This window comes from Cibotium barometz, chromosome 31 (genome assembly GCF_041138505.1).
Source record: "Cibotium barometz isolate CiBa-2024 chromosome 31, ASM4113850v1, whole genome shotgun sequence".
NCBI classification, from domain to species: Eukaryota; Viridiplantae; Streptophyta; class Polypodiopsida; order Cyatheales; family Cibotiaceae; genus Cibotium; species Cibotium barometz.
The window spans coordinates 16,487,175-16,500,792 of record NC_141076.1 but is presented as its reverse complement, the minus strand read 5'-3'; positions in this window follow the sequence as shown (position 1 = coordinate 16,500,792).

The following is a 13,618-nucleotide window of genomic DNA, read 5'->3' as shown; positions in this document are numbered from 1 at the left end:
ACAATAGGGAGATGCTTGATCAACCCCCAAGTTTGGTCCAAGTTCTAATAGTATAATCTATAGCAACTGTCTATAGGCCTCACTAGCTAATACAACAGGGAGATGCTTGATCAACCCCCAAGTTTGGTCCAAGTTCTAATAGTATTGCACTATGAGAGGTTCTGGGACACAATCTCCCACAAAAAACCCTCTCCCACTCCTGTTGCAATTCCCTGCTTAAGATAGATCTTAATCTTCTCTTACAAACCCCACATCACCATTCACACATAACAAATCCTCAGATATAACAAGCTTCACATCAATCTCACAAAACAAAACTAGCTCTCTTAGCAATCCCTTCATCCACACCAATGCTCTCACAAAAATGCTATCACCCACAAAACGCACTTACACATCCCCCCCTCCTTCTTGCGTAACTATTCTCTATTGCCATGTATACTCTCACCTACTCTACCCAATTCTGTCTGCTAGCCACCATGCAACAGTCCTAACATCAGCTTATTACGAGTCACCTATGCACAACTACCCATGCAAGATCCTATGTTTCCTAAGGTTTTTGATCATACCCAATGTATTATTTCCTTTTCTTAGGGTTGGGGTGAGCATCTTCATGGAGCATATGCCCTTGGCCAAAAAAAAGCCTATCAATGCAAGTTGCAGAATTGGCAGGTGAAGAGTCAGATGGGGAAGCAGCAGGTTGGAATCACCTGACCGAAAGTTGATGTGAATGGGAGCTAACGTGGAATCAGCAGGTTTGACTGACATGGAGAGAGCATGCCTAATGTTGACGTAGAGGTAGAATCAAAGATGAAGAGGAATCAGCAAGATGAAAGCTAATGTAGAATCAGTAGGTATGATGCTGACGTGGAATCAACAGGTCCAAAGGTGTCCTAGCATCAAAGATCCAAAGCTAACAAGGAATCAACAGGTCTCAAGATGATGTGTTGACAGCAGAGTTGAAGCAATAGGTTTTATGCTGATGTGGCATCAGAAGTTCGGGTCGACAGACGTGTAATGTGACTCGCCTGAAAGTAAACCTCGGCTAGAAAGTAAACCCCCGCTAGAAAAGTAACCTTGGCCAACTGTTGAATTTGGGATGCGAAGCACTGACCTACTCAAGATAGGAAATCATAGATAGAAAAATAGAATTCTGAATGTAGAGCAAAATGATGAATGCTGAAAGCTAAGAGCTATGTGCTAAAAGTAGAGAGTGAGGTTATGAATGCTGAAGATTGAGGCTATTGCTATATAGATTATTGAGTGTTCTGTCATACTAGTGTCGAATGTAATGTTGTTAGTGAGGATGCAGTTGTTGTGCAATTGCAAGTGTTTGGGATAAAAAGCATAAAGCGTGCGTAATGCATGTGCTTGAAAAGTGCAAGAACCTACCTACTTATATGCCTCACAAGATTTAACAAATCATGTTGTGCGAAAAAGATATATAAATAGGGGAATAGATGTTGATGAAGAGGCACTAACTACATGCGGACTGAGCTAGACACTAGAACGTGCAACGGTGCCAATACGACAAAGATTAGCAAGAGTGTGAATAGAATGAAATCTCTGAAATGCTTGCTTTGAAACTTGCATCGGGACAATGTTTGGTGAGAAGAGCTATTGGGCTACTGAGGAGGAAAACTCAACCCTAGGCACAGTCTCCAAGATAACATTTCTCTGATACCAATGAGATGTGAAAGAAGATGCTCTGCAGCATAGAGTCACAAAAAAAACACGTACACAAGCTTAGAGAGCGACAAAGACAATAGCAATAGCTGGAATGTACTCAATTAGATAACGAGCGGGTGGAGTACAACATACTAGTAGCTCTTAGATGTGGTTGCTAACACACTAAGGGTGTGTTCTCATGGGGAAAAATCCCTGCCACCACAGTAGAGGGTAAAAAGTGCCCGTGATCAGCTCTGTTCACACCTCAACTTCTTGGAGGTAGAAGGTTAATAGTTTCGAGATCTCATCATCTTGCAAGAATCATACTTGTACTTGAATCCTTGTAGTGTAGTGGAGAGGCAGAAAGACTCTCTAGCTACATGAGCAGTTGATATCAACCATTTTAGGAGATGGGAGATTATTGAGAGTAGTTATTATGTTGAGAATGAGAGTAGTTACTATGTTTCCATAGTCTTCCTAAGGTAGGCTTTTGAGAAAAAGAGCAATACTAACATCTTCCTCAATGTTCATTTTAATACCAGCTAATTTAGTGATTAGACTTTTCATGTGATTCAAATGTGCTGGTAGAGATTCACCCACTTTTAGGTTGAGCTTGAATAGTTGAATAAGCAAAGCGATTTTAGAGCTTCTGGCTTGATTTCCAAATAGTTTTTCAAGCTTTTCCCAAGCTTCAAAAGAGGTATACTTTCCATTGATGTGGTGAATATATTGATCACTTAGCCCTAATGCTATGATAGAGAGATATTTTTTTATCTTTTGCTATCCAAGTAGCTTCACCCTCTCTTGTATTAAAATTTTTTCTCTCCCATTAGCTATGTTCCACAACCCCTTTTTCATTTTAAAAAAATTTACCCTTGTTTGCTAGGTGTGAAAACTTTTGCCATGAAATCTATCAATTTTTGTCAACTCCATAATGAACCAAATGATAAAGAAGGGGTCTTGCCTAGCTGAGGTAGTGTCTACCCATTTACGAAAGAAAGGAAAAAAGAACACCTAGAGCTCTCCTTATCCATACACATACATGTGGTTGCACAAGAGCTTTGAAAACCCTAAGATTTTCACATATGAGTAGTAATGGGGTTTAGGTTTTTTTGTTGACCTTCTTCTTGAGTTTTTTTTCTTTCAACCTATGGATGGTGTTTGCATACTTAACATATGTTACATTTGACGATTCCCCAACACTAGTCGTTAAGCGTTTTAGTTTAATACATATGGTGATGCAAGCTTTAGAAGTATCAAATGGACAAAGTATCAACCAAAAAGATCTGATGACATGTTAGAGGACCTCCCTACCTAGATATGTTTGTGAAGGATATATCCTTCGTAAACTCTCCTGCCAAATTTTCCCAAAGAATGCAATGGATGGAGCTAACCACAAATTATAGCTCATACACAGTGATGTGTGTGGTTCAATGTGGACTCCGCCTTTGGGAAGAAATCTTTAGTGACCTTCATTTGATGATTACAACAAATTTGACTGGTCTTACCTTATAAAATAAAAATCAAAGGTATCTTCTCATTTTCAACACTTTCTTGCTTTAGTTAAGAATGAAACTAGTTTAAAAGTTCAAACCCTTTGTACACATAAAGGGGAGGAATATTTGTCTAATGCTTTCAAAGACTTTTTTGTTCAAAAAGGCATTAATCATCAATGCACATCTCCTTATACACCATAGCAAAATGGTGTTACTGAGAGAAGAAACATGACTCTCATAGAGATGGTTATATGCATCATTAAAGGTTAGTAGCTTCCACATCAATGCCCATCTCCTTATGCACCATAGCAAAATGGTGTTACTAAGAGAAGAAACATGACTCTCATAGGGATGGTTAGATACATGATTAAAGGTTAGCATCTTCCACATAAGTTTTGGATGGAAGTAGGTCTTTGTGTACTGCCTATGTGTTGAACAGGTTCCCCACTAAAGCTTTGAAAACCATTACTCCCTATGAAGTTTGAATCAACAGAAAAACTAAGGTTGAACACATGCATGTTTTTGGTTATTTGGCATATGCTCATGTGCTAGCATAAAACAGGACTAAATTGGATGATAAGGTAGAGAAATATATATTTATTGGCTATAGTGCAAAAAGAAAAGGTTACCATCTCTACAATCTTCTCACCAAGAAGATTATTGTTAGTAGGGATGTTTTTTTTTGCTAGGGATTTCATTAATCTTATGATGGAATTCAATAAACATATACCTATGCTAATTCCCAAACATGTTTGATGGTTTGTTGCTACTGTGAGTGTATGTTGATAATAGTTTTTCCCACTAATCCTCATTTATTGCAAGGGAGAATGCTTAATAAACTGATGTACCAACTTTGATCAGCTTCTGCCACATACTGCTAGAAGATGCAGTAAATTCTTAAAGATCAACAATTAATGAGTATAGGCCTATGTCTACAAAGTGCCTACATGTGTTAGAAGCACCTTGCAGGATAGCAGATTGTCTGCTCCTTTACAGGGTAGAACCAGATACAGTGCTAAAACCATCTCTTCAATAGATATTGGTGAGTTTTCACTCCTTAGTTCTCTACATAATGTAGATGAATCTGAGTCTTTTGAAGAGGCTCAAGAAGATCCAAATTGAGTTAAAGCCATACAGGATGAAATTCATTGTGAATATTGATGGAGAATCTTTGTGTAAAAAGGGATACTTGGCCTCCATCATCCCTTCACAGTTATGTGGTGTGCATGGGATATGAGGTGGATGGGAGGGAGACGCCTGGCCAATAGTGGCCTCCACATGCATTTTCCCAATATAAACAACATGGTATTAGAGCCAAGGGGGTTACATTCTTCAATGACTAATCGATTGGTGACATAATTGTTCGATCTTTGGACCTTCATGATGGAGTTGGTGGTGAGACCGAATGCTTATACGAGTAGGTGTACAATCAAATGTAATCATTGGGCTAAAAAAAGGTTGTGTGGGTAAATCCTATGAGCACCAATTGTGACATCACCCATTGTGCATTAAGACTTTGAGCCCGATCTTGTTAGTGCCTCTGGGTATTCATGTCCTAGCCAACAGGGGGTGTTGGAAGCTATCGACCTGGATGTGCCACATGGATTAGCATAGTCCCATATGCAATATGTGTGTCTAGGCATTGTGGGCATATATGTAAAAAGGGACACTTGGTCTCTCTCATCCCTCCACTTTTATGTGGTGCTTCACATGGGATATGAGGTGGATGGTAAGGAGGGCCCTGGCCCCGACAATGGCCTCCATATGCATGCACCCACCAATACAAATAACATGAACTGCAATGATGTGATACAAAAGGAAAAAATGATACCAACACCTGAAACTCTCATGTTAGGCCTACCTAATACAAGAGCTTGACAATACATAATTCCTACATTGGTCAATCCATAGAGAACCCTTGAGTTATACATAACTAGAACATGATTTTAGAAGTTTGAAAAACTCCCCACATTGGTGCAATGTCAATGAAGATCTTCTTTTGATGTCATTGCCAAGTAGTTTTAACACTTGGGCTATTTATTTTAGGCTTAAAGGCCAAGGTAGAGTAGTGTAGTTTAGAGGAAGCAATTGAAACATCAAATGAAGGGGGTTTTCCAATATAGGGATACATATGGGAATAGTAACTCATAATTTAATGATTTGGAACCTAAGAACTCCAAAAAACTTAAGGTAAATAGGATTAATCACTTGATTAGTGAAGCAAACCTAAAACTAATGATTTGCCTAGTGAGTCTCATCAACCACTTGATGGTTTGCATTCAAACTTAAGTTGTGAATAGCTTGTACCACTAGTTAGAAGACACTAAAAGGAATTTGATCAATTTTACATGTAGCCCCCAATTTTTACATTTTTACATTTTTACATTGTGCTTTTGCACCAATTTGGGTTATGTTTTTTGCTTGCTTCGAGTGATAGAGCTCTGTGTTATGTTTTTTGCTTGCTTCGCGTGATGGAGCTCTGTGTTACCTTAAAAATGTACTGGAGAGAATGATGCTCTTTAGAGGAAGGATGAAGCAACTCATTTACAAGGGGTGTTTAGGAAAAGCAAGAAACATCATTTTTAATAATAAAAAGTGATTAATGGCAGTAACCATGGATCAAGGCTTTGATACCATGTCGGTATTCACAAGATAAGAGCTTATGCTATGGTGGGTGGAAGATATCCATGATATGAGTGTAGGAGAAGATCTTGTGCAAAGAGAGATAGAGATAGAGGTTCAAGCCATGGAGATGGTGCTCAAAGAGAGAGAGAGAGAGAGAGAGAGAGAGAGAGAGAGAGAGAGAGAGATTACACAGCATAACAATTATTATATTCTGATAATACTTCCACCATGTAAACTGCTTTAGACAAGCACTAAGTTCCTATCTTATGTTCTCTTAATATGAGGGTGTTCACACACCATTGGACACTTACTAGACTCTAAAGTATCCAACAATGTGTGAGTTGATGAAAAACAGGTAGAGGGAGAGGGAACACACACATAGGAGCAAACCCTAATGTATTACTCAAACCCTAGCCATAGAGGGAATCCATGTCCCTTCTCACACAATGCATAAAGCCATAATCCCAAAAGCTACAACACACTACTTGTGTTGTGTCCACACACTGCTAACCCTAGCTACTGTCCACACAACTATAACCAGCTACACGCGGTCATTTATGTCTCACACATGCTACTACTAACACGCCAGCACATAGTGCAGCTGGCACAAGCTGTCACATCGAGCTTGAATCTCAACAGCCCCTCTCAAGCTCATGATGTACTACCATAGATGAAGATGTAGATGAGCTTGGGCTATCAAAGCTCTCAACACTCTCCCTCAAGCTCATCCCATGTACTCCCAACATAGTACGGAAGTACTCAAACTTTTCCCTGCTAAGTGGCTTTGTAAAGATGTCGGCCACGTGCTCTTCACTCAGTCTTCACATACTGCAAATCCACTGTACGAGCCAACACTTTCTCTGTGACAAAATGATAGTGGACCTCTATATGTTTGGTCCGCACATGAAAGATTGGATTCCTGGCCAACTTTATGCTACTCATGTTGTCACAATGAATGAAAACCTTGCCATCAATAGGCTCACCCAAATCAGCCACAAGAGACTCTTTAACCACACTCCTTCACATGCAGCTATGGCTGCACCCCTGTATTCAGTCTCTGTACTAGATAAAGCAACAGTAGGTTGCTTCTTACTGCTCCAACTCACCACTGCACTTCCAAATGTAAAGGCATAACCACTAGTGGACCTCCTGTCATACTAGCTACCTGCCCAATTTGCATCTGTGTAGCCGTATACATCCAAGCCTTTACTTACCATGCTCATAAAGAAGACCATAATGTGCAGAGGTCTTTACATAGCGCATAATGCGTCTCACTGCATCCAAATGAGGTTTTCTGGGACTTTGCATAAATTGGCTTACTAGCCCCATAGCATAACTTAGATCCGGCCGTGTGATAGTCATCGTGTGATAGTCATGTAAATAAGACTACCAACCATCTTTCTATACATAGATGGATCATCCAACTCCACCAAAATCAGCCCACAGCTTCACATTCTGCTTCGAAGGTGTACTCATTGGCTTACACCCTATTAGCCCATATCTTGCCAACATATCCCAATGCATATTAGCGTTGCACTAACCATGTTCGTGCATGGTCTTTGATCACTTCAATCCCAAGAAAATATCTCAATTCACCCAGGTCTTTCATATCGAACTACCCACTTAATGCCTTCTTGACATGCATACCATCTGTAGCATGATCTCCTGTGACAATCAAGTCATCCACATAGATGACAAGCAAGATAATCCCATGATCTGTTTTCTTCCTTCATATAGAGTGAAGAATTTGCTCAAGAAACCTGAAATCCAATGGAGATAAGATATTGGCTTATTTTATTACTCCAAGCATGAGGTGTTTGCTTCAAACCATATAATGCTTTCTTTAACATGCATACATGAGTGGGGTACCTCGAGTGTACATATCCTTCTGGATGTGCCATATAAACTTTCTCTTGTAAATCACCATTTAGAAATGCATTTTTCACATCCATTTGATGCATTTCCCAACCATTTGCTGCATCCATAGCAATGACTGCTCTCACTGTTCCCATCTTTGCAACTGGACTAAATGTTTCATCATAGTCCAAGCCTTGGGTTTGTGCATAACCCTTAGCTACCAGTAGCCGTGCTTTATGGTGCTCAATGGAACCATTTGATTTGCATTTCACCTTATAAACCCATTTGCAACCAATGAGATTCTTGTCTTGTGGTAAGGCAACCAAATCCCAAGTTTCATTATGGACCAATGCATGGGTTGTTGCAAGATCAGGGTGTCTAGTTTTGTCCAGTTTATGTTGGAATGGGAAAATTCTTGGAGAGCAAATTTGGGGGGGCAAGGTACTTCAAATGATATTAAGCAACTAATATAAAATACACATACACTCAAATTTACCCCCAATATAACTTAAATTAATATAAATTAGTCTAATTAATCAAAAAATGATGAAACGATTAAAAAATGATCTTTCCATAATTAGAGCGATCCAATTTGTTTTCCATAGATGCACCATTACAAGTACACTAGTCCCTATAGGTTTTAGATGATTTACATCAAAAATGTAATTTTACTAATTAGATTATTAATATTTGCTGACCTTCTAATAGCCCCGAAGAATTTTAAAAAAGAGATCATTAAAAATCCAACCATTGGATTTACAATTTTGACTAACCACCACCACATTCTACTAATGTCTCACTATCTCTCACTCTTTTAATCTACAAGATTGAGCATTTTTAAGTGGTAGTTATTGTGGGTGTAAAAAGTGGCATATATTATAACACTTTAAAGACCTTGGAATATTTAAAGAAAATAGACAAATAGCTTAAAAATTTCTCAAAAAATCAAGTTAAGCTCTATATTATGTGAAGATCTAAGATGCAAAGTGGAAATCTCATGTGATTTTATATGTGAAAGATATTAGCATTTTATGGAACCACTCCAAATTTGGGATAGGGTGTATACATTGACTTTATACCTAAGAAAATGAGGACTTTTAACTATCTAATGCTTAATTAGATTATGCAACTATATTCCCAACTTTGTATATGACGTTCCAACAAAAGAACTTAAAAGGAAATTCCTTCATTAGCTAGGAGAGATTGGCCACTAAATGTAAACAAATGCCTGTTTTTTACTATTTTACAGGGTGCCTAAGTGGACAAAATTGGGCACCCTGATCCTGCAACCACCCGCTGCATCCATCTCAACATCCATTGCCTTCTCCCATACATGCTTCCCAATAGCTTCTACATAGCATGTAGGTTCCACATGCTTCACCAAAGAGGTCATATATGCGTAATGCATAGCAAAGTCACAATATGTCAACCTGTCAACTGGATACCTGACCCTTTGGGATCTCCGCAATGCATGTGGATCACTCTCAACACCTGTCACTCTAGCATGTGGAGGCACATATCTATCCTGCCTTGCACCTGGTGTGAGTAAAACTGGTATGCCAAGTTCCTCATCCAAACTTTCTAAACTTGATGACTCATAACCTGTAATGCCAATTCCTTCAACCTTCTTTTTCCCTTTATCCATAGCACTACTCCCAGTGCTCACACTATCATGTCTCAAAGCATCCTGACCATGGACGTATATTGCTACTCTCAGATTCTGCTGGCCCAGACATAGAAATAGAACTTGTTTGTGGCAAGTTCACATGCACATCAGCATCAATGGAATCAATGACACCCTCGTCCTTTGCCTTGTACCAACTAGCAAGTTCATCCAACACCACATCTCGTGAAATAAGCACTTGCCTAGTATGTGGATTGTAACATTTATATGCCTTGCGATCTTGTGCATACCCAACAAAAATGCACTTTTCTGCCTTAGGATCTAGCTTCTTCCTTCTCTCATCTGGCAATGCACAACACTTTGACGTGTCCAATGTCTGGCCTAAAACTTGTAAGATGCATCTCTGGGCACCCTAGGAATGCACTCACGCACCGGGTGGCACGTTAGGCCTTCTCGGGTGCCGGCGAGGTTCCGTGGGTGCCGAGTGCCCCGGGGGTTGCCCTCCCCGCCTTGATGGTGGTCGGACCGAAAATGGTGATCGGATGGAAAACGGTGGAAAAACGGCGGACCGGCGGGACCGGCGAGCGGTGCCGTGCCGACGGGCCCGGGTCGGTGGATCATGGATGGAAGGCAGGACCCGAGATGAGGCCAAGGGAGCCGAGCCGGGCATGAACGCAAGTGATCGGTGAGACCTGCAAGGAAAACGCGCGAGACACGCTAGACGGGCCGATGGAGCCGTTTCATGAAGCATGGACTGTGGAAGGCCGCGTGTGGCAAAGGCATGCGTACTTCCATGTATGGCCTCCCAACATGAGTGATAGCATGCTGAGAATCATCACCTGTCTCCACATAGCCTTTCACATCCATTAGCTTCATATGTTCAAACCATTCGCCATGACAAGATCTCCAGAGTCCATATACCAAGTGTCATCTCACTGTCACAATGTTTCATCATAGACCCCACGACATGTTTCATGGCAAACAAGTGATTTGCACTACCATCATGACTACTTGATGCAAAATTTCCACCATTTGCATAATTTTTACCGTGTCGTGCTCTACCCCCTCTCAAATCATTTTATTTGCAGCGGTAACAATCACGTGCCATATGACCAAACTTTCCATAGTAATGGAATTCCACATTTTGCATATATGCTTGTTGGCCTTGCCAACATCCTCTAACTCTTTGAGGTGTATATCCACGACCACCTCTAGCACCATATGAAGGCTGAAAATTCTATTGTGGTGACCTATCCTGCCATCAATGACCAACACTATGACCTCATGATGCAAATCTCCCCCTACCTCTAAATTTCCTTTGTGAATAGAAAGCATGATTCTTGCCACCATGATCATCATGGCTAGTAGATGCATCATGAAAAGGGTCACTGAGTTTGATTTCCTCAACAAGTAAGAGTGAAACCAACTCATCAAAATCTAGTAAACCTATACTCCAAATAGAGATAGATGTATCAAAATAGATGCATCATGAAAAGGGTCACTGAGTTTGATTTCCTCAACAAGTAAGAGTGAAACCAACTCATCAAAATCTAGTAAACCTATACTCCAAATAGAGATAGATGTATCAAAAGACTTGTACTCCTTGCCAAGACCATGCAAGGCAATGTCTACTAAATCATCATCAGGCATGGGGCATTGATAGTTGCCAATGCATCTGGTAAACCTATACTCCAAGTAGAGATAGATATATCAAAAGACTTGTACTCCTTGCCAAGACCATGCAAGGCAATGTCTACCAAATCATCATCAGGCATGGGGACATTGATAGTTACCAATGCATCTGCATACTTCTTAATCTCTTGTACATAATCATGAATACTCCTCCTTTCCGCTTCACATTGTGAATCAGTTGTCTTAACTGAGACTTACGACGAGCACTAGTATCTGTATCAAACAACTTTACCAAAGTATCCCATGCATCCTTGGGATTCTCAGCAAGCATCATGTATATGTATGAGTATAGCATCCGAGATACATATAGACAAGTAACGCAAAACTTTGTATGCTCTCTCTAACCATTGTTTATGTGAGCTATAACTTGTTGTTGTGTAGGTTGTCGGGATAGATCTACTAGCTCTGGCTCTCCGCACCTGTAACAAGGTTCCAAAATCCTTTTCCTTTCAGAAAGCTTTTGATCCTGAACTTCCATGCCTGGAAGTTCTTTCTATCTAACTTCTCATCCCATTAGGGGAAGGTTGAGGTCTATAGGGGCCCTTTAAGATGCCATGTGATTAAAAGGTTATTAAGGAAAAGAGCGAATCGTGTGATGCCATGTATACAAAAATGTTGGGTGATTAAAGGTGGTCAAAAGATTCTCTAGAAGATGCCTTTTTGTACTTTTCATTTCCAAAAAGTGGAGGGAAAAGTTTTTGAAATTTCGGACGTCCATAACTTCTACATATGAGCTCAAAATTTGTCGGAGATTATAGATCCAGAATCTACTCGTCGAGCTCTTTCCATAGATATGTCACATGATATAGTTTTGCTCGCTCGATTTCAAATTCAATTTTGGCGGGAAACTTTGAAATTCAAACTTCTAGCCGTTTGAAGAACAAGAAGGTATCTAAAGTCAAAGAAACTTAACGTTTTAACAAAAAGTCATTAAAATCATAATATGGCAGCTTAAAGGGCCCCTATAGACCTCAACCTTCCCCTAATGCACAATCTGTACTGGGTTGTCTGACATATTTGCTTAATGAAAATGCACCTTCTGCATATGTCCAATCCTGTAAATGAGCCTTCCTCAGCTCAACCACACTCTAATAAGTGTCCCAGATACTCCAAAGTACTCAACCAACTTCACTCTTGATGTAGAAAATCACTCTGAGTGCATTCAAATTGAACTAGCATACGCAGTCCAAAATACCCTATTTTGGCACACTTTCCAAGGCTTCCAAATGCATCAAATTGCAATATAGTGGTTCAATCAAGTGTGGATAACTTGCATTGACACCCGAACAACCTCAATGTTGCATATTAACACCAACAAAGGTGTATACATACCAGAAATATCAAATCTCCTTCTCTGTTTTGAGAAAAACCAGTAGGAAAAGTGCTCTAATTTCTTCAATTCTTGTCCAAATTGAGGGACCAGGCATTCATTAGCTTAGCAATGATGTCCACTAACTTCATGTAAAAGGAATTAGACCAATTATAAAAACTGAGTGAGTAATTAGTCGATTAACAACCCATTGTTTCATTAATCAAAGCATTCTTAATCAGCTCATAATTGGCTCCCAAATGCATAATTGCTCCAACAAACCACATAGCATCCTTCTCCTCTGTGTGTATCACAATATTGCTGAGAAAATTGTGCAAGTAACAACCAACCAAGCTTGAATTAGACCTCAACCAAGCAAAAAAGGTAAAATCTACTATGTTTTAGCCTCCAGGCTGCGCCGCCTGCAATTAGGGGGAATTGGGGGCTTATTTGTGGCTAATGATGGTATATAGGAGTTTCCAACACCCCTAGGCATGCACCCAAGCCATCAACCTTATGATTTTTGCAAAAAACTGGCTCCAATTGCATAAAAAATGAGCATATATTCATTGTTTTTGTGAGGGCTTGAAAACAAAATTTTTCCAATCACTTCAATGCATCACACTTGCTCCAAAATCACTCTAGGGATTGCACACGAGTTGCCAACACATTCCCATTGCCAGATACATGAACCTTTGCTAGATCTGCAACCATTTGCAACATACACACCTCTATCAAGCTTCAATGGAGAGCTTGCAAAACAGAAAATTTTCTTTGCTTTGGGCAACTCAAATCTGATATTGTTTGTGATTTTGCACCTGCAATCCACTCAAGGATGTTTAGTTTTCCTTACCCGGTAGGCAAGCTCTCAGATTTGGTGAAAATCAGTGTGCTCCAAGCTTCATAGCTCCAATGGCAAGCTCCACAGCTTTTCTTCATAGCTTCTTCTCCCTCTTCTCTCACTCACTCATAAACCCTAATAGCGAGCACTAAGCTCTGATACCATGATAAAAAACAGGTAGAGGGAGAGGGAACACACACACAGGAGCAAATCCTAATGTATTACTCAAACCCTAGCCATAGAGGGAAGCCATGTCCCTTCTCACACAATGCATAAATCCCAGAAGCTACAACACACTACTTGTGTTGTGTCCACACACTGCTAACCCTAGCTACTGTCCACACAATTATGACCAGCTGCTGCTGCTGGACGCGGTCATTTATGTTTTACACATGCTACTACTAACACGTGTAGAAATTTGAGCAAAATGATGAGCTATGGTGGATCACACACTAGAATCAACATAATTAACAAAGTGATTAGCAAGTGATTAAGATGTAATTAGTGAA